The sequence below is a fragment of the Megascapheus bottae genome, chromosome 5 (genome assembly GCF_031878675.1).
Source record: "Megascapheus bottae isolate mThoBot1 chromosome 5, mThoBot2.hap1, whole genome shotgun sequence".
Taxonomy (NCBI): domain Eukaryota; kingdom Metazoa; phylum Chordata; class Mammalia; order Rodentia; family Geomyidae; genus Megascapheus; species Megascapheus bottae.
In genome coordinates this window covers 84773879-84794159 of record NC_143513.1, presented here as the reverse complement: position 1 = coordinate 84794159, position 20281 = coordinate 84773879, and the positions used below count along the sequence as shown (strand labels likewise).

The window sequence follows — 20281 nt, the reverse complement described above, 5'->3', positions numbered from 1 at the left end:
TCACTTCACACAACACCAACACGCATCTCCCTTGGAAAACCAAAGGACCAGAGCCTAGGGCTGGGCTGGGCCTGAGCGCCTGCCTCTCGGTTGCCATGGAGACTGGCTTCCGTCCCCAGTGCTGGCTGAGGGTGAGATTGGTGCTCACCCAAAGGACAGGGTGTTGTCTGACAGCTGTCCTCCTCCCATCACCTCCGCTTGAAAGAATCAGGGCAACAATGGAAGCTCATGCTGTGCACATGGGCAAGCCTCTTGGTGTCAATTACGTGGAGGAAAAACAAAACCATCCTGGTGCCTCTGGGTAGAGAGGACTATTATCATTTGGACAGCTCAGAAAAAAAGCAGAGTACCAGGAAGGGAGAATTTTCTGTGCAGGCAGAGCTGAACATACTGTTACTAAATTATTTGTGTGCTGTTGTACAGCACACATTCCAGAGGGACCGGAGAGCCCGGGGCCGTGTCCCTCTCTGTTCCCCAGCCACACTTCTGCCCTGCTTATTATGAGGAATGAGAAATGTGTTTCTTGACAGGAAGTCCCTCACTCACCTGCCTCCGGTGTCCGACTCTGAGGGCTGTCTAGAACAAAACAGATTATGTGTGACAAGCAGAAGAGTGGCAAGGACCGAGGACTCGCTGCACCACTGGCCACTCCAGTACAGAGCAGCAAAATGATACGCAAGTCCCCGAGACAAAGCAGTGTGCAGCACGGGGTCGGAGCCCCTGCTTCCCTAGGCAGGACACACTCGACCTGCGGGCATTCTAGTGGCACGCTGGAGGAAGGGCCCCACAACTCCAAATGGACACCCTGTTACTTGTGGGTACCTTACCATTCTTCCCTAACCCTGACCCCACATTTTAACCTCCTGCTCATGAAACCAGGAGCTGAAGACAGTGTGAGAAGGGGAAGGCTTGATTCTCTGGATTGGACTGGGGTGTCCATGCCACACTGAACCGGAACTCTACCCCGAGTGCCTGAGTATGTGCCACGCATTCATCCTGCAGCACTGGAAACCAATAGCAACCTGCGGTTCTCTTGGCTTTGTCGGGGTCGACCTCATTTTCTAGGAACCTGGACCTGGAGGTGAGCTCTGTCCCCAGGCTTGTTTGGGACGAGGAGGCCTCTTGTACCATGTGAAAGCCTCTTCCCACATTCAATTCCCACCAATGCTTTCGAGAAAACTCGCGACTTCCACTGGGTCAGGCCAGCTGGCCTTGGGCTCTGCCAACCCCTACCATTCTTGGGCAGTGGATACATCTGCCTAAGAAACAAACAGGAGTTCGTTGGGGCTCCTGGGCAGCGAGGTGCCAGGTCTTCTCACAAGGAAAGGAGACAGAGAAGTACATCGGCTTTTCCTTTGCTGTACACTGCTGCACGGAGCCCACCGTGCAGGCATCCAAGGAGCCTTCATAGCCCTCTTCCCTCGGCACCACTGTCTCCCAGAGGCTCAGCTGCCGCAGCCTGCACTAGAAAGGCCTGACCCCAAACAGGAGGGACAGCAGTTATCCATATTATCCTGGAAAAAAGGCATGTTTACACTCCTGGCCCTCTCATTTATGTCCTGTCCTTCATGGGCTAACGAGCCCTTATGTGAGAGGAGTGGGGACGCTTCCACCACGAGTGGCCCAGGCCCCCTTTCCCAGGGGCTCCGTAGGGTATTTCCATCACTCTCTGTCCCCGGAGGCTGCCATGTCTGTCCTTTATTCTGCCTAATTCATGAGCTGTGAAGTGTCACGTAGTCCATGCCTGCCCTGTCACCCTTACTTCAGGGTAGAGTTCACATTTTAGCCTAGATGTTGAAGCTTCTCCCACCTAAGTTCTATTTTATACTATTTCCACTAATGTTTTAGTAATATTACCCTCCGCATTTCCTATAATCAAGTTAAAAACGTGTTCACTAGCTACTCAGGAGGCTGAGATCTGAGGGTCAAGGTTCAAAGCCAGCCCGGGCACAAAAGGACCTGAGACTCTTATCTCCAGTTAACCCCTAGAAAATGGGAAGTGGGGCTTGGCTCAAGGGTAGGTTGGTAGCCTGAGCTGAAGAGCTCAGGGGCAGCGCCCAGGCTGAGTTCAAGCCCCATGGCCCACCAAAAAAAAAAAAAATGTGTTCAATTTACTGTAAAACATTTGCATACTGTTCTTCTGGAAAAATTTCCTACAATCATTTAAAATACATGGAGCCTATGTTTCTTTGAGTCTGGCTTACTTCACTTAGTATAATTTTTTCCAGGTCTTTCCATTTTCTTGCGAATGTGGGGATGCCCTTCTTTCTGACGGCAGCATAGAATTCCATTATGTATAAGTACCACATCCTCTCGATCCAGTAGATACTGAGTGGCATCTGGGTTGGTTCCATATCTTAGCTATGGTAGATAATGCTACAATGGACATCATTGTACTAGTAAGTTTAGTACGCCCTTGTTTCTGGACGTTTAGGTAAATGCCAAGGAGTAGGATTTCTGGGTCATGGGGGAGCTCTGTTTAGTCTTTTGAGGAATCTCCATATTGCTTTCCAGAGTGGCAGTGAACTTCTTTTTTAAAAGCTTCTGTTCTCTTTTTTTCTCTTTTGTGACAGTATGTGTGTGTGTATGCGTGTGTGTGTGTGTGTATGTGTGTATGTGTGTGTGTGTGTGTGTATGTGTGTGTGTATGTGTTGCCTGTGCCCACATGGTGAGTATCTCTGTCTTTGGTTGTGTTGTTTAGCACACTCCCAACCTCCGGGGTCCCCCACCCCACCAGTGTGCACCCCTCTGCATGCTGGCTTCACGTCTTGGTGGGCCCTCTGGTCCAGGGCCTCCAAATCTTTGACTTGTTGAGTGCATGCACTGTTAGTGAGAGCTTTGTGACCACGTGGCCATGAAGGAAGCATAGCTCTGCTTCATTTCACTGAGATATGATGGATGCCTTATCTCAGTCCGTTCCCTGACAACAAAGATCTTATTTTGTTAGACTGTCAGACAGTAACGCAGTGGTCACAGGGAAAGGCATGTGACATGACAGGAGCTATCTGATATGCCCTTGAGCTGGGGCAGTGAGTCTGTGACAGGAATGTGAGTGGTGACAGGTGACAAAGGTCTGGCTGCTGTAGAAATGGATGAGAAATCCTAGCACCCCTCAGCCCACCCTTTCCAACAGCCAAGGGAGCTGCGCAGAATTCACAGGAGGGGCAGCCTGCAGCCTGGGGAGGTGACACATGAAGAGAGGGCCTGTGAACCACCTAGCTCCTGACTCCACTGCAGCTGGGACTCACAGCTGCAGCTGGGGTGGCCCAGTACCTCAGAAGTAATGAGGGTAGCGGTCACCCACAAGTCTCCCGGGTGAAGTGCTATGAAAACAAAGGAGCAACCACTATGTGACCCGCTTTGGAGGGTCCTGCTACTGGCCTCCTTCCTCAGTACGTTGGTTCAGTACCAACCCCAGATGGGTGGAGGCTGGGCTCCTCCCCAGGCCAGGGCCTTTCCCAGGTCACCTCAGATGCTGCTCTGGTCAACCACTCCACTCCTGCACCAGCTTCCGGTGCTCCCCAGCTTCTGTTAGGAAAACAAAATCCCTGAGAAACTTACTTGAAAATCAAGGCTCTGTTGCTGATGGGTTTTGGTTCTAGCCGATGGTGACCTGTTGCTTTGAGGCTTCGGATTGGGCTGCCAGATGGCGATCGTGGGCATGTGACAGAGCCAATGGCTCGTCCCACGGGCAGAAAGCACAAAAGGGGAGAGAAAGGGATGGGAGTCCCACCCAGGGACCCCTCACACACATACAAGGCCTCCCTCCTGCAGGACCACCCTGGGACCAAGCCTTCAACACCTGGCCTCTGGGGGCTTCAACATCCGAGTTACAGCAACCATTGTCCTGAGACTCAGTTTGATTGTGTCTGCTGTACCGGGAGCGTTTTCATGTCTCCCCAGTTACTCAGAATCTGCCAAGTTCCAGGCATGGAGTTTGAGGCTGGGGTCTGTGCACCCCCACCCCCGCTCTTGGGTCCTCTGTCTTGGGCAGATGTGGCTCTGCAGCCAGCAGCCTTGCCCTCACTGCCTTGGAGCATTCCCCTGGCTTGTCTGTGCCTGCTCATCGTCGTTCAGCCTTAATTTAAATGTCACTTTTTTCAGGAAGTGTTCCCAATTCTCCAGCCCAACTAATCTCTTCATTTCTATCTCCTAACAGTTTGCTTATCACTTTATTGTATAATTGTCCCACTCTGACTTGGGGCTTAGCTAATTATATAATTAGCACCTGTCTGGGTTCAGGCTAGACTATAATGGCCCAGCCAGAGGACAGGAACTGTGGTTTTCCTCACACTGCCTGGTCCAGTCACCAGGCCAGCTTGCGGCCTTTGGTTTGTGAGGGTGGTCCCGGGAGTGTGGAGCCTGGTGGGGTGGTCTTCTCCCTCACCACCGTTCTGAGGAGTCACCCTGATGGGGGAGGATTCTTATCATTATCTTTGTTGCTGAGAAGTACTCTATGGCAGAGATGTACCAGAGAGTGCATATGGAAGACTGGCATGCACACGGGCATTGTCTAGGACGCCTCCTCATGGAGCCATTAGAAGTGTATCGTGGTAAACACCCGCAAACAAGATAGACACTTAATTAGTGGCCACAAGAGTGGCTGTCTCACTTTACATTCCTGCTTGCTCCACCTCCACTCCAGCTTTGGTGTTATCTCTGTGTTTGCCTTGGCCATTCTGCGGTGTGCAGTTGATGTCTCACTGTGGCTGCCGTCACATTTCTACCACGAGGCCCAACTCCCAGCCTGTTTTTGCAGTTTTTTAAAAAATCATTTTTATTATAAAAAGTTGGTACTCGTAAGTTAATATGAACAATTCATCATACATTTTCTTCATTTTTTGTCTTGACCTTCTAGTAAATCTTTAGCCTCATTGGTTTTGGCTGCTATGTAAGGAGACCCTCTTTTGTCTGGGTGATTTAAGAGCATATTTGTTGACGAGCATCTCTTATCTTCCCTTTGTTGGCTGTAGGGCTTACACCTAGTATTAATGCCGCGTCCCGTTTTGTCATTTTGGATTCAAATCCACCACTGAAGGCAGATTTTTGTAGGCTTTGAAAAACTCGTTTTACTTGAGGCTCCATATGCTTCATGGCCTGTAAAACATGACAGCCTGTGAATCCTGCTGCAGCAATGGACAGCCCAACTGCCACCACTGCACTGGCCACGGCTCAGCGTGGCTCCCCCCGGAGCGTGTCTCAGCCCACCCGGGCCTCAGCCTTCCCCATAGGCAAGTCATTTTTGCAGTTTTGAGGGAAAAAAACCATATTTTGGCTTGCTCACATATGTATATTTCTGGGGTTTTGCTCTAATATTGGCTTTTCTACTTCTCCACCAACAATACACAATCTGATTAGTATTCCAAGGCAATTGCATATGGCATTATCTACAGGGATGCCTCCTGTTCCAAATTGTTATAGCTACTCTGGTTAATTTGTTGTTTCATATAAATTGCTGTATCAACAATGAGTCTCGCTGAGATCTAGAAAGGAATTGTGTTAAACCTGTGCAGTGTGTCAGCTTGAGAAGGACTGGTGTCACTGTTCTATATCGAAACTTCAAACCCATGAACATGGCTCCACCGTCATTTATTTAGATCTTTGGCTTCTTTCATTTCACTGGGTAATTTTTAGCACATGAATCCTAGGCATGCTTTGTTAGATTTACACCTAAGTATTTTTTTGAGTGATTCTAAATAGTATTTTAATTTTAGTTTTATTTTTCATTGCTAGTAGAAAGAAAATAAGATTAATACTTCTGCTAGTTTGTGTGAAGACCCCTTGGGATTTTTCCATATATTCAAGCATATTTTCTAGAAATAGGTATACCTTTTTGTGTGGGTCATAGGGCTTGAACTTGGCCTGGGTGCTGTCCCTGAGCTCTTTATCTCAAGGCTACCACTCTACCCTTGAGCCAAACCCCACTTCCCATTTTTTAGAGGTTAATTGGAGATAAAGTCTCAGGACCTTCTGTACCTGGGCTGGCTTTTAACCTCGATCCTCATATCTCAGCTTCCTGAGTAGCTAGGATTACAGGTGTGAGCCACTATGCCCAGCTGGTATACCTTTTTTTTTTTTTGTCAGTCCTGGGCTTGAGCTCAGGGACTGAGCTCTGTCCTTGGCATTTCTCAAGGCTAGAGCTCTATCACTTGAGCCTCAGCACCATTTCCAGCTTTTTCCTGTGTATGTGGTACTGAGGAATAGAACCCGGGTCTTTGTGCATGCTAGGCAGGCACTCTACCATTAGGCCAAACTCCCGGCCCCTACCTTTTTTTTTTTTTTAAAGAAATAGGTATACATTTATTTCTTCCTTTATGACTTTTATCTCTGTTTTGACCTATGATTACTTGTAACACTATATTGAAGACGGTTTTATCCCTGTCTTCAGAGAAAACCTCTTGGTCTCCTCCACTAAGTTCAGTTTTAGCTCTAGGGCTTTGTGAACACTCATTTTCAGGCTGATGGAGAAGGGTTTTTGTTGTTGTTGTTTGTTTTTGTTTTTGTTTTCTTTTTGATTCCCATCTTTTTTATTTTTTAAAGAAAATCAAAGTGGCTGCTAAATTTTTCAAATTTTTTTTCTAAATTGATTAATATGATGCTATAACCTTTCTCTTCTTTATCCTATTTATATAGAGGGTTATATTGATATTTTTGAAATAGTTGGATAAGCCTTTCATTTCTGGAATAAATCTTAGAGTGAATTTTTTCATATATGGCTGAGTTTTATTTGCTGATATTTTTCAAAAGAATGTATCTGCATTCACAAAGAGCATTTCTCTATAGGTTTAAAAAGCATTTAAAATGGTTATTGTAAAGGTGATGCACAGAGGGGCTGCAGATATCAAAGTCAGAGAAAGAGAACATTTCTTTGTGGACAATGTCACTCTTCCCTTGCTCTCCCCCAGGTCTTCCCCTGTCTTCACATAGACTCCTAGTACTCTGTTCCTCTACTTTTGGTATCAGTAATAACTAGATAAATAATGAGAGTTGGAAACTATTGGAAATCCTTCTACTTTCTGGAAGAGGTTTTGTATAATTCATGTAATTTTTATCTAAGTGCTTGGTAGAGTTCTCCAGTGAAACCATCTGAGCTCCTAATAATTATAAGCCTATTAAAAAAAACTTCTTTCAAGCAGATGTATTTGGGTAGTTTGTGTTTTCACAGAATCTATCCATTCACTGATGTTGTCTAGTTTATCTATGTAAAGGTGTTTGTAAGAGCTGTAGTGATTTTTTTATTTCATTTTTGTAAGTCCTAGGGCTTGAACTCAAGGCCTGAGCACTGTTCCTGGGCTTTCTCAAGGCTAGATCTCTACCACTTGAGCTACAGCATGACTTCCAGCCTTTTCTGTGTATGTGGTACTGAGGAATCAAATCCAGGACGTTGTGCATGCTAGGCAAGCATTCTACCACTAGGTCATGCTCCCAGACCCCTGTTTTATTGCTTACCTTGATAATTTCTTTGACAGTATTCCTAGAAGTTTGTCAATTTTATGAATCTTCAGAAAAAAAGCCAATTCTTAGTTCCACAGATTTTCTCTATTGCTTTCTCATTTAAATTTCTATAACTTCTAAAATTTTCTTTCTTCTTCTTCATCTGGGTACGTTTTCCTATCCTCCATGTAGATGTGGAATTTACATGACTGGAACTTCTCTAATGCATTTCCTGCTAAATGTTCACTTGTGGCACTGTTCTAACCAGGCCTGTTGAATGTTCATTTTCATACAATTCAGTGTATTCCCCCCACCTCTTTGGATTCTTTCTGACCCAAGGATTACTTACAAATGCTTTGATAAAATTCCAAGTGTTTATTGCAGCACTATTCACCACAGCCAAGGTATGGAATCAGCGCAGCTACCCTTCAATGGAGGAACAGGTTGGGAAAATGTGGTACACATACACACGGAATTTACTAATCCATTAGAAAGAATGATATTGTATCATTTGTAAAGAAATGGAAAGAACTGGACAATTTATGTCAAGTGAAATAAGTCAGGCTCAGGGAGACAAAAAAGTGTGTTTTTCTCTATATGTGGAAGCTAGAACTAGCTAGTTCTTCACCATATTTGCTTGTCTTGTTTGGTTGTTCTCAGTTGCTCAGGAATGACGTTGGTCCTCCCCTTTGTCTGGATTTCTTTTAGCACTAGCACATTCTGCTTCGTGTATTTTGCTGCTGTGTTGTTTGGCGCACATGTGTGTGGGATTTCCAGGCCTCCGTTCACAGAGGAGTTCCCCTCCATCTCTGACAAGGGCTCATTTATTTGATGTAGGTATTGCCTTGGAGAACATTTTCATGATATAGCTCACCCACATTTTCACTTTCAGTTTTTCTGTAGCATTGTTTGAAGTTTTATGTATACAATGTACAGTTTTATTTTTTAAAAAATCCTCTCAGCCAGTGTCAATGCTTACGTTGGTATTTTCATTTGATATGTTAAGACAAACATTCCATACTTTTTTGTTTCTACTCGTTTTACTTTATAGTTATTTGTTTTTCTTTTACTTTTTTGTATTACTTTAACATTTTTGGAAGTCTGTTTTCATTAAACCATATAAGTATACGTCACTGATACTTTATCTCAGTGGTTGTTCTAGATAGTACAATATGTATACCCAACTTACAGCTTGTTAATGTCCTAATTTTACCACTTTTGGTGAAGTATAGAACTTTTACCTCTACCTGTGTCTTTTCCTTTCCCCGTTCCCTCATTTGTAATATACCTTCAATTTTTTTATTTTTTGTTGTTGTAAAGGTGATGTACAGAGGGGTTACAGTTATGTAAGTAAAGGAAAGGGTACATTTCTTGTTGAACCTTGTTTTGCTCCCACTTTCTTCCCTCTCCCCAGTCCTCCCCAACAAGTTGTGAAGTGAGTGTCTCTGCTGCATTGGTTCACCCTTTGTCTTTTGTCTCACCATTTTTTCATTCCCTTTCCCTTCCCCAAATCAGATAAATGTATATGTAAGACACAGGGAACCAGAATAACAAACAGTGACTACAAGCTTATTATAACTTTAAATCCTTTATCTACGTGTGTGGGCAGGATGGCTTGTGTCTCAGGAAGAGGGCTGGTTCGCACTGAGCGTGCTGACCTGTTGTTTCCTAGTGCTTCCAGCTTCTGTTGTCGCCTCCCTTCTACTCCAGGACATTTCTCGTGGTAGTTCTCTTGAACTATGTCGTCATGAAAATGCCCCGCGTCTTCCTTTGCCCTGGAGCATCCTGACTTTCTTCTTTCTGAAGGATACTCTGGCCTTATGGGGCATTCTTCCTTTTGTTTAACACCACAACACATGCTGTTTACTCTCTGCTTCCCCAGTTTCTGAGGAGAAATCCTCTCATTTAAATCATGTTTCCTATGTTAGGTAAGTTGTCATTTTTATTTGGCTGTCAAGATTTTTGAAATAGTTTTTCAGAAACTTAAGTATTGTGTATTTTGTAGGAGATTAAATTTATGCAGTATGCTTGGGTTTTTGAATGTTTCTTGCCAAAATGGAGATACTAACAGCCTTTATGTTTTTTCAGTAGCTGAAAAGTTGCTTTCCATCCTTTCCTTCTTTCACCTCCCTGAGATTCCTAAGATGTGAGTGCAGATTTTGGTTATGGACCAGAGGTCTTGAAGCCCAGTTCATACTTTCCTAGTCAATTATCTCTTTGTGGTTGAGACCAGGCAATTTCTTTTTTCTTTTCTTTTTTTACGGTGTCACCCTTTCTCTTGCTCTCTCCCAGTTTTTTCCTCCTGTCCCCACCCACAAATCTATAGTTGGTTTTCAATGTAATGTCTAGCAAGTACCACTGCTGCACTGGTTTCTTTTGCTCATCCTGCAGTTCACTGGCCCTTTTTTCTGCCTCTCCTCTTCTGTAAAGTACATCCACTGAACTGTTATTTTGCTTACTGTGCTCTCCAGGTATACCTTTTTGGTTTGGATCTTCTTTCTATCACCCTGTACTTGCTGAGACTTTCCTGTTTTTCCTTTAGTTTCATATGCATTCCTGATAGCTCATGGAGAGGATGGTCTTGTGGCCACTTCAGACTCTGACGGCTTTGACCTCTGTGATCACAGAACCAATGCATCTTGATTCTTTTTTTTGCCTGGTGTGAGGTCTTCGTAGTTTCTGGTGTGAGCAGTGATCTTCTATGGGAACCTGGATGTGTGGTATATGATAAGATTCTGGACCTCATTTAAACCTTGCACTTCCATCAGCTTTATCTGATATGCTCGGCTAAGGAAGGGCTGGTGTTACTTGTTGCCTGTGAGTATAGGCATAAGTCCCCTTCCCTGAAGCCTCCCTGGACACATGGGTGAGGAGACAGGTCCCTCTGCACCCTCTGGAGTGCAAGTGCTAGCTGTCCACCAGCTCTACGCCTTCGAGGGTGGAAGTTCCAGCTGTCCACACTTTCAGGCTGTCTAGGAACAGAACACCTCTTAACAGTCTGGAGAAGGAGTCTTGGCCCCTCGGCCAGAGTGTGGAGAGTCTCTGCTTCTCTTCTGGGAACCATGGCTGTCTAGCACATGTCTAGATCATGCTTCCACATTCTGGTCTCTGGTGGTGTTTCTGTACCTTGTGTGTTTCTGGATAACTGGCCCGTTTAGCTCTAAGTCCAGGGTGTGTGAGATGGAAAGAAGTCCAGGGCATGTGGATGGATGGAAGTCCAGGGTGTGTGGATGGATGGATGGAAGTCCAGGGCAAGTGGGATGGATGGAAGGAAGTCCAGAGTGTGTGGATGGAAGGAAATCCAGGCTGTGTGAATGGATGGAAGGAAGTCCAGGGTGTGTGAATGGATGGAAGGAAGTCCAGGGCGTGTGGATGGATGGAAGGAAGTCCAGGGCGTGTGGATGGATGGAAGGAAGTCCAGGGCGTGTGGATGGATGGAAGGAAGTCCAGGGCGTGTGGATGGATGGAAGGAAGTCCAGGGCGTGTGGATGGATGGAAGGAAGTCCAGGGCGTGTGGATGGATGGAAGGAAGTCCAGGGCGTGTGGATGGATGGAAGGAAGTCCAGGGCGTGTGGATGGATGGAAGGAAGTCCAGGGCGTGTGGATGGATGGAAGGAAGTCCAGGGCATGTGGATGGATGGAAGGAAGTCCAGGGCGTGTGGATGGATGGAAGGAAGTCCAGGGCGTGTGGATGGATGGAAGGAAGTTCAGGGTGTGTGGATGGATGGAAGGAAGTCCAGGGTGTGTGGATGGATGGAAGTCCAGGGTGTGTGGATGGATGGATGGAAGTCCAGGGCGTGTGGATGGATGGAAGGAAGTCCAGGGCGTGTGGATGGATGGATGGAAGTCTAGGGCGTGTGCATGGATGGAAGGAAGTCCAGGGCGTGTGGATGGATGGAAGGAAGTCCAGGGGGTGTGGATGGATGGAAGGAAGTCCAGGGCGTGTGGATGGATGGAAGGAAGTCCAGGGCGTGTGGATGGATGGAAGGAAGTCCAGGGCGTGTGGATGGATGGAAGGAAGTCCTGGATGTGTGGATGGATGGAAGGAAGTCCAGGGCGTGTGGATGGATGGTAGGAAGTGCAGGGCGTGTGGATGGATGGAAGGAAGTCCAGGGTGTGTGGATGGAAAGAAGTCCAGGGTGTGTGGATGGATGGATGGAAGTCCAGGGCGTGTGGATGGATGGATGGAAGTCCAGGGCGTGTGGATGGATGGAAGGAAGTCCAGGGCGTGTGGATGGATGGATGGAAGTCCTGGGTGTGTGGATGGATGGAAGGAAGTCCTGGGTATGTGGATGGATGGATGGAAGTCCAGGCTGTGTGGATGGATGGAAGGAAGTCCAGTGTGTGTGGATGGATGGAGGGAAGTCCAGGGCGTGTGGATGGATGGAAAGAAGTCCAGGGCGCGTGCATAGATGGAAGGAAGTCCAGGGCGTGTGGATGGATGGAAGGAAGTCCAGGGCGGGTGGATGGATGGAAGGAAGTCCAGGGCGTGTGGATGGATGGAAGGAAGTCCAGGGCGTGTGGATGGATGGAGAGAAGTCCAGGGCGTGTGGATGGATGGAAGGAAGTCCAGGGCGTGTGGATGGATGGAAAGAAGTCCAGGGCGCGTGAATGGATGGTAGGAAGTGCAGGGCGTGTGGATGGATGGAAGGAAGTCCAGGGCGTGTGGATGGATGGAAGGAAGTCCAGGGCGTGTGGATGTATGGAAGGAAGTCCAGTGCGTGTGGATGGATGGAAGGAAGTCCAGGGCGTGTGGATGGATGGAAGGAAGTCCAGGCTGAGTGGATGGATGGAAGGAAGTCCAGGGCGTGTGGATGGATGGATGGAAGTCCAGGGCGTGTGGATGGATGGAAGGAAGTCCAGGGCGTGTGGATGGATGGAAGGAAGTCCAGGGCGTGTGGATGGATGGAAGGAAGTCCAGGGCGTGTGGAAGGATGGAAGGAAGTCCAGGGCGTGTGGATGGATGGAAGGAAGTCCAGGGCGTGTGGATAGATGGATGGAAGTCCAGGGCGTGTGGATGGATGGATGGAAGTCCAGGGCGTGCGGATGGATGGAAGGAAGTCCAGGGCGTGTGGATGGATGGAAGGAAGTCCAGGGCGTGTGGATGGATGGATGGAAGTCCAGGGCATGTGGATGGATGGAAGGAAGTCCAGGGCGTGTGGATGGATGGAAGGAAGTCCAGGGCGTGTGGATGGATGGAAGGAAGTCCAGGGCGTGTGGATGGATGGATGGAAGTCCAGGGCGTGTGCATGGATGGAAGGAAGTCCAGGACGTGTGGATGGATGGAAGGAAGTCCAGTGTGTGTGGATGGATGGAAGGAAGTCCAGGGCGTGTGGATGGATGGAAGGAAGTCCAGGGCGTGTGGATGGATGGAAGGAAGTCCAGGGCGTGTGGATGGATGGAAGGAAGCCCAGGGCGTGTGGATGGATGGAAGGAAGTCCAGGGCGTGTGGATGGATGGAAGGAAGTCCAGGGCGTGTGGATGGATGGATGGAAGTCCAGGGCGTGTGGATGGATGGAAGGAAGTCCAGGGGGTGTGGATGGATGGATGGAAGTCCAGGGCGTGTGGATGGATGGAAGGAAGTCCAGGGCGTGTGGATGGATGGAAGGAAGTCCAGGGTGTGGATGGATGGAAGGAAGTCCAGGGCGTGTGGATGGATGGATGGAAGTCCAGGGCGTGTGGATGGATGGAAGGAAGTCCAGGGCGTGTGGATGGATGGAAGGAAGTCCAGGGCGTGTGGATGGTTAGAAGGAAGTCCAGGGCGTGTGGATGGATGGAAGGAAGTCCAGGGTGTGTGGATGGATGGAAGGAAGTCTAGGGTGTGTGGATAGATGGATGGAAGTCCAGGGCGTCTGGATGGATGGAAGGAAGTCCAGGGTGTGTGGATAGATGGATGGAAGTCCGGGGCGTGTGGATGGATGGAAGGAAGTCCAGGGCGTGTGGATGGATGAAAGGAAGTACAGGGCGTGTGGATGGATGGAAGGAAGTCCAGGGCGTGTGGATGGATGGAAGGAAGTCCAGGGCGTGTGGATGGTTGGAAGGAAGTCCAGGGCGTGTGGATGGATGGATGGAAGTCCAGGGCGTGTGGATGGTTGGAAGGAAGTCCAGGGCGTGTGGATGGATGGAAGGAAGTCCAGGGCGTGTGGATGAATGGAAGGAAGTCCAGGGCGTGTGGATGGTTGGAAGGAAGTCCAGGGCGTGTGGATGGATGGATGGAAGTCCAGGGCGTGTGGATGGATGGAAGGAAGTCCAGGGCGTGTGGATGGATGGATGGAAGTCCAGGGCGTGTGGATGGATGGAAGGAAGTCCAGGGCGTGTGGATGGATGGAAGGAAGTCCAGGGCGTGTGGATGGATGGAAGGAAGTCCAGGGCGTGTGGATGGATGGAAGGAAGTCCAGGGCGTGTGGATGGATGGAAGGAAGTCCAGGGCGTGTGGATGGATGGAAGGAAGTCCAGGGCGTGTGGATAGATGGAAGGAAGTCCAGGGCGTGTGGATGGATGGATGGAAGTCCAGGGCGTGTGGATGGATACAAGGAAGTCCAGGGTGTGTGGATGGATACAAGGAAGTCCAGGGCGTGTGGATTGATGGAAGGAAGTCCAGGGCGTGGGGATGGTTGGAAGGAAGTCCAGGGCGTGTGGATGGATGGAAGGAAGTCCAGGGCGTGTGGATGGTTGGAAGGAAGTCCAGGGCGTGTGGATGGATGGTTGGAAGTCCAGGGCGTGTGGATGGTTGGAAGGAAGTCCAGGGCGTGTGCATGGAAGGAAGGAAGTCCAGGGCGTGTGGATGGATGGAAGGAAGTCCAGGGCGTGTGGATGGTTGGAAGGAAGTCCAGGGCGTGTGGATGGATGGATGGAAGTCCAGGGCGTGTGGATGGATGGAAGGAAGTCCAGGGCGTGTGGATGGATGGATGGAAGTCCAGGGCGTGTGGATGGATGGAAGGAAGTCCAGGGCGTGTGGATGGATGGAAGGAAGTCCAGGGCGTGTGGATGGATGGAAGGAAGTCCAGGGCGGGTGGATGGTTGGAAGGAAGTCCAGGGCGTGTGGATGGATGGAAGGAAGTCCAGGCTGAGAGGATGGATGGAAGGACGTCCAGGGCGTGTGGATGGATGGATGGAAGTCCAGGGCGTGTGGATGGATGGAAGGAAGTCCAGGGCGTGTGGATGGATGGAAGGAAGTCCAGGGCGTGTGGATTGATGGAAGGAAGTCCAGGGCGTGGGGATGGTTGGAAGGAAGTCCAGGGCGTGTGGATGGATGGATGGAAGTCCAGGGCGTGTGGATGGATGGAAGGAAGTCCAGGGCGTGTGAATGGATGGATGGAAGTCCAGGGCGTGTGGATGGATGGAAGGAAGTCCAGGGCCTGTGGATGGATGGAAGGAAGTCCAGGGCGTGCGGATGGATGGAAGGAAGTCCAGGGCGTGTGGATGGATGGAAGGAAGTCCAGGGTTGTGGATGGATGGAAGGAAGTCCAGCGTATGTGGATGGATGGATGGAAGTCCAGGGCGTGTGGATGGATGGAAGGAAGTCCAGGGCGTGTGGATGGATGGAAGGAAGTCCAGGGCGTGTGGATGGATGGAAGGAAGTCCAGGGCGTGTGGATGGATGGAAGGAATTCCTGGGTGTGTGGATGGAAGGAAGTCCAGGGTGTGTGGATGGATGGAAGGAAGTCCAGGGCGTGTGGATGGATGGAAGGAAGTCCAGGGCGTGTGGATGGATGGAAGGAAGTCCAGTGCGTGTGGATGGATGGAAGGAAGTCCAGGGCGTGTGGATGGATGGATGGAAGTCCAGGGCGTGTGGATGGATGGAAGGAAGTGCAGGGCGTGTGGATGGATGGAAGGAAGTCCAGGGCGTGTGGATGGATGGAAGGAAGTCCAGGGCGTGTGGATGGTTGGAAGGAAGTCCAGGGCGTGTGGATGGATGGATGGAAGTCCAGGGCGTGTGGATGGATGGAATGAAGCCCAGGGCGTGTGGATGGATGGAAGGAAGTCCAGGGCGTGTGGATGGATGGAAGGAAGCCCAGGGCGTGTGGATGGATGGAAGGAAGTCCAGGGCGTGTGGATGGATGGAAGGAAGTCCAGGGCGTGTGGATGGATGGAAGGAAGTCCAGGGCGTGTGGATGGATGGAAGGAAGTCCAGGGCGTGTGGATGGATGGAAGGAAGTCCAGGGCGTGTGGATGGATGGAAGGAATTCCAGGGCGTGTGGATGGATGGAAGGAAGTCCAGGGCGTGTGGATGGATGGAAGGAAGTCCAGGGCGTGTGGATGGATGGAAGGAAGTCCAGGGCGTGTGGATGGTTGGAAGGAAGTCCAGGGCGTGTGGATGGATGGAAGGAAGTCCAGGGCGTGTGGATGGATGGAAGGAAGTCCAGGGCGTGTGGATGGATGGAAGGAAGTTCAGGGTGTGTGGATGGATGGAAGGAAGTCCAGGGTGTGTGGATGGATGGAAGTCCAGGGTGTGTGGATGGATGGATGGAAGTCCAGGGCGTGTGGATGGATGGAAGGAAGTCCAGCCGTGTGGATGGATGGATGGAAGTCTAGGGCGTGTGCATGGATGGAAGGAAGTCCAGGGCGTGTGGATGGATGGAAGGAAGTCCAGGGGATGTGGATGGATGGAAGGAAGTCCAGGGCGTGTGGATGGATGGAAGGAAGTCCAGGGCGTGTGGATGGATGGAAGGAAGTCCATGGCGTGTGGATGGATGGAAGGAAGTCCTGGATGTGTGGATGGATGGAAGGAAGTCCAGGGCGTGTGGATGGATGGAAGGAAGTCCTGAGTGTGTGGATGGATGGAAGGAAGTACAGAGCGTGTGGATGGATGGAAGGAAGTCCAGGGCGTGTGGATGGATGGAAGGAAGTCCAGGGCGTGTGGATGGATGGAAGGAAGTCCAGGGCGTGTGGATGGATGGAAGGAAGTCCAGGCTGAGTGGATGGATGGAAGGAAGTCCAGGGCGTGTGGATGGATGGAAGGAAGTCCAGGGGGTGTGGATGGATGGAAGGAAGTCCAGGGCGTGTGGATGGATGGAAGGAAGTCCAGGGCGGGTGGATGGATGGAAGGAAGTCCAGGGCGTGTGGATGGATGGAAGGAAGTCCAGGGCGTGTGGATGGATGGAGGGAAGTCCAGGGCGTGTGGATGGATGGAAGGAAGTCCAGGGCGTGTGGATGGATGGAAAGAAGTCCAGGGCGCGTGGATGGATGGTAGGAAGTGCAGGGCGTGTGGATGGATGGAAGGAAGTCCAGGGCGTGTGGATGGATGGAAGGAAGTCCAGAGCGTGTGGATGGATGGAAGTCAGTCCAGGGCGTGTGGATGGATGGAAGGAAGTCCAGGGCGTGTGGATGGATGGAAGGAAGTCCAGGCTGAGTGGATGGATGGAAGGAAGTCCAGGGCGTGTGGATGGATGGATGGAAGTCCAGGGCGTTTGGATGGATGGAAGGAAGTCCAGGTTGTGTGGATGGATGGAAGGAAGTCCAGGGCGTGTGGATGGATGGAAGGAAGTCCAGGGCGTGTGGAAGGATGGATGGAAGTCCAGGGCGTGTGCATGGATGGAAGGAAGTCCAGGACGTGTGGATGGATGGATGGAAGTCCAGGGCGTGTGGATGGATGGAAGGAAGTCCAGGGCGTGTGGATGGATGGAAGGAAGTTCAGGGCGTGTGGATGGATGGATGGAGGTCCAGGGCGTGTGGATGGATGGAAGGAAGTCCAGGGCTTGTGGATGGATGGAAGGAAGTCCAGGGCGTGTGGATGGATGGAAGGAAGTCCAGGCTGAGTGGATGGATGGAAGGAAGTCCAGGTCGTGTGGATGGATGGATGGAAGTCCAGGGCGTGTGGATGGATGGAAGGAAGTCCAGGGCGTGTGGATGGATGGAAGGAAGTCCAGGGCGTGTGGATGGATGGAAGGAAGTCCAGGGCGTGTGGAAGGATGGAAGGAAGTCCAGGGCGTGTGGATGGATGGAAGGAAGTCCAGGGCGTGTGGATGGATGGATGGAAGTCCAGGGCGTGTGGATGGATGGATGGAAGTCCAGGGCGTGTGGATGGATGGAAGGAAGTCCAGGGCGTGTGGATGGATGGAAGGAAGTCCAGGGCGTGTGGATGGATGGATGGAAGTCCAGGGCGTGTGGATGGATGGAAGGAAGTCCAGGGCGTGTGGATGGATGGAAGGAAGTCCAGGGCGTGTGGATGGATGGAAGGAAGTCCAGGGCGTGTGGATGGATGGATGGAAGTCCAGGGCGTGTGCATGGATGGAAGGAAGTCCAGGACGTGTGGATGGATGGAAGGAAGTCCAGTGTGTGTGGATGGATGGAAGGAAGTCCAGGGCGTGTGGATGGATGGAAGGAAGTCCAGGGCGTGTGGATGGATGGAAGGAAGCCCAGGGCGTGTGGATGGATGGAAGGAAGTCCAGGGCGTGTGGATGGATGGAAGGAAGTCCAGGGCGTGTGGATGGATGGATGGAAGTCCAGGGCGTGTGGATGGATGGAAGGAAGTCCAGGGCGTGTGGATGGATGGATGGAAGTCCAGGGCGTGTGGATGGATGGAAGGAAGTCCAGGGCGTGTGGATGGATGGAAGGAAGTCCAGGGCGTGTGGATGGATGGAAGGAAGTCCAGGGTGTGGATGGATGGAAGGAAGTCCAGGGCGTGTGGATGGATGGATGGAAGTCCAGGGCGTGTGGATGGATGGAAGGAAGTCCAGGGCGTGTGGATGGATGGAAGGAAGTCCAGGGAGTGTGGATGGTTAGAAGGAAGTCCAGGGCGTGTGGATGGATGGAAGGAAGTCCAGGGTGTGTGGATGGATGGAAGGAAGTCTAGGGTGTGTGGATAGATGGATGGAAGTCCAGGGCGTCTGGATGGATGGAAGGAAGTCCAGGGTGTGTGGATAGATGGATGGAAGTCCAGGGCGTGTGGATGGATGGAAGGAAGTCCAGGGCGTGTGGATGGATGAAAGGAAGTACAGGGCGTGTGGATGGATGGAAGGAAGTCCAGGGCGTGTGGATGGATGGAAGGAAGTCCAGGGCGTGTGGATGGTTGGAAGGAAGTCCAGGGCGTGTGGATGGATGGATGGAAGTCCAGGGCGTGTGGATGGTTGGAAGGAAGTCCAGGGCGTGTGGATGGATGGAAGGAAGTCCAGGGCATGTGGATGGATGGAAGGAAGTCCAGAGCGTGTGGATGGTTGGAAGGAAGTCCAGGGCGTGTGGATGGATGGATGGAAGTCCAGGGCGTGTGGATGGATGGAAGGAAGTCCAGGGCGTGTGGATGGATGGAAGGAAGTCCAGGGCGTGTGGATGGATGGATGGAAGTCCAGGGCGTGTGGATGGATGGAAGGAAGTCCAGGGCGTGTGGATGGATGGAAGGAAGTCCAGGGCGTGTGGATGGATGGATGGAAGTCCAGGGCGTGTGGATGGATGGATGGAAGTCCAGGGCGTGTGGATGGATGGATGGAAGTCCAGGGCGTGTGGATGGATGGAAGGAAGTCCAGGGCGTGTGGATGGATGGAAGGAAGTCCAGGGCGTGTAGATGGATGGATGGAAGTCCAGGGCGTGTGGATGGATGGAAGGAAGTCCAGGGCGTGTGGATGGATGGAAGGAAGTCCAGGGCGTGTGGATGGATGGAAGGAAGTCCAGGGCGTGTGGATGGATGGATGGAAGTCCAGGGCGTGTGCATGGATGGAAGGAAGTCCAGGACGTGTGGATGGATGGAAGGAAGTCCAGTGTGTGTGGATGGATGGAAGGAAGTCCAGGGCGTGTGGATGGATGGAAGGAAGTCCAGGGCGTGTGGATGGATGGAAGGAAGCCCAGGGCGTGTGGATGGATGGAAGGAAGTCCAGGGCGTGTGGATGGATGGAAGGAAGTCCAGGGCGTGTGGATGGATGGATGGAAGTCCAGGGCGTGTGGATGGATGGAAGGAAGTCCAGGGCGTGTGGATGGATGGATGGAAGTCCAGGGCGTGTGGATGGATGGAAGGAAGTCCAGGGCGTGTGGATGGATGGAAGGAAGTCCAGGGCGTGTGGATGGATGGAAGGAAGTCCAGGGTGTGGATGGATGGAAGGAAGTCCAGGGCGTGTGGATGGATGGATGGAAGTCCAGGGCGTGTGGATGGATGGAAGGAAGTCCAGGGCGTGTGGATGGATGGAAGGAAGTCCAGGGAGTGTGGATGGTTAGAAGGAAGTCCAGGGCGTGTGGATGGATGGAAGGAAGTCCAGGGTGTGTGGATGGATGGAAGGAAGTCTAGGGTGTGTGGATAGATGGATGGAAGTCCAGGGCGTCTGGATGGATGGAAGGAAGTCCAGGGTGTGTGGATAGATGGATGGAAGTCCAGGGCGTGTGGATGGATGGAAGGAAGTCCAGGGCGTGTGGATGGATGAAAGGAAGTACAGGGCGTGTGGATGGATGGAAGGAAGTCCAGGGCGTGTGGATGGATGGAAGGAAGTCCAGGGCGTGTGGATGGTTGGAAGGAAGTCCAGGGCGTGTGGATGGATGGATGGAAGTCCAGGGCGTGTGGATGGTTGGAAGGAAGTCCAGGGCGTGTGGATGGATGGAAGGAAGTCCAGGGCATGTGGATGGATGGAAGGAAGTCCAGAGCGTGTGGATGGTTGGAAGGAAGTCCAGGGCGTGTGGATGGATGGATGGAAGTCCAGGGCGTGTGGATGGATGGAAGGAAGTCCAGGGCGTGTGGATGGATGGAAGGAAGTCCAGGGCGTGTGGATGGATGGATGGAAGTCCAGGGCGTGTGGATGGATGGAAGGAAGTCCAGGGCGTGTGGATGGATGGAAGGAAGCCCAGGGCGTGTGGATGGATGGAAGGAAGTCCAGGGCCTGTGGATGGATGGAAGGAAGTCCAGGGCGTGTGGATGGATGGAAGGAAGT

General features: G+C 51.0%; 1 protein-coding gene and 1 pseudogene across 1 annotated transcript in view; one reads left to right on the top strand and one right to left on the bottom strand.

Annotated features, from left to right (window-relative positions):
• Ptprn2 (protein tyrosine phosphatase receptor type N2) overlaps window positions 1-20281 on the top strand; it is a 228394-nt gene that overhangs the window by 185095 nt on the left and 23018 nt on the right. The gene's annotated exons all lie outside the window — the stretch shown is intronic.
• Window positions 4835-5094, bottom strand: LOC150063846 (mitochondrial import inner membrane translocase subunit TIM14 pseudogene; annotated as a pseudogene).